The sequence below is a fragment of the Microtus ochrogaster genome, unplaced genomic scaffold, assembly GCF_000317375.1.
Source record: "Microtus ochrogaster isolate Prairie Vole_2 unplaced genomic scaffold, MicOch1.0 UNK4, whole genome shotgun sequence".
Classification (NCBI taxonomy): domain Eukaryota; kingdom Metazoa; phylum Chordata; class Mammalia; order Rodentia; family Cricetidae; genus Microtus; species Microtus ochrogaster.
In genome coordinates this window covers 1,457,950-1,459,458 of record NW_004949102.1, presented here as the reverse complement: position 1 = coordinate 1,459,458, position 1,509 = coordinate 1,457,950, and positions in this window count along the sequence as shown.

Below are 1,509 nucleotides of genomic sequence, written 5' to 3'. Positions count from 1 at the left end.
CTAAAGGGCAAAGCGGTGATTAAATGAACACAGTGTCCGTGTAATTATTTCGGGTAGAGCTAGCCATGTGGGCGGCCGGGTGCCGGGACGCAGCCTGCTGCTCCTATTTCTACACCTCTCTATGTACAGTATCAACGACATAATCCATGAAAGAAATCATCAGTAAACAGCATTACTCAAGTAATTTTAAGCTGATTTTCAAGAGTGCAAGAAGACAGTGGTGAGCTGACAGCTCAGCACGTAAAGCACACGTTATGCTATATATATGAGTGCTTTCACTGCCTGCATGTTTGTGTACCATGTGCATTCCTGATGCCCTTGGAGGTCTGGAGAGGTTTCAGATCCCCTGGGGCCAGTGTTACAGGTCTACAGGTCACGCACGCACGCACGCACATCCCGAGTAAGTTACGTGTTTATCTTACAAGCATAAGAGCCTGAGTTCAATCCCTCCCAGGGGGAAAAAACACTCAGTTAAGAGGCATGTTCTTGTAATTCCAGCCTGAAAGAGGCAGAGACAAACAGATCTCTGAGCCTCTCTGGACAAACAGCCTTGCCTACCTGTTCTAGACCAATAAGATATCCTGACTCAAAAACTGTGCGCATGTGCATGCACAGATACAGTTCAGTCGGATGGAGATGAGCCATCAGCAACCCGGAAAGTCTGTGTTTATTCTGTACAGCACTGACGAGCAGCTCAGGTTGCAGGTATCCCTAGCAGGAAGTCACTGGTTTCAACTGGAGGTGAACTATTGGCAAGCTTCTGTACCCAGGCCAGGAGAAGGCTTTGCCATTCCTCTGAGCCTGACCAGGAAAGGCTTTGTCATCTTCACTGACATGGCCGTGCTCATGTCAATAATCCAAACGCACTAAGGACATCTGCTCCCTACACAGAGTAGTTATTTTTTCTCTCAATAGCAGTAAGTCTTGTGACTGTCTTCCAGGAAAATACCTTTTATATGTTGTAAAACTATAATAGATTGTAGAAGTAGGTTAAGTTTGAGATTGCATTCAGATTCACAACTTGAAAATAATAAATGTTTGTATCTATATAAATGAACACCTCTTTTAGTGTATTTCAGGCAAAGACAAGGTTTTCTCTTGAAGAGGATTTTGTTTCCACAGAACTTGGATCTCAGCTGAAGATATCAAGGAGTAACAGAATTTTTTATCTGAAACGCTCTTATGGTTTTGATTTTTAGAGAGTTGGGGGTGGAAAGTTCATAGAAAGGGAAAAAGAAATGAGAAATTAATAGAAAACAGAATTGACCCAATAAACTATAGTGCTTAAGGTTAACTCATATCTCCAGTTTTTGATAGAATAAAAAGTAAAATCAATTCAGATTTAATTAAGTTTGCATACTAAAAGAAAAGAAGTAACAGATTTTCAGAAAGGAATACTGGGATTTTGCATTTTTCTGGCTTAGTTTTTTTCAGTTTTGCTTCCTACTTCATAACCACAATATACATTTCATAGATACAATAACATTATAGTTCATGGTTCTACTTATC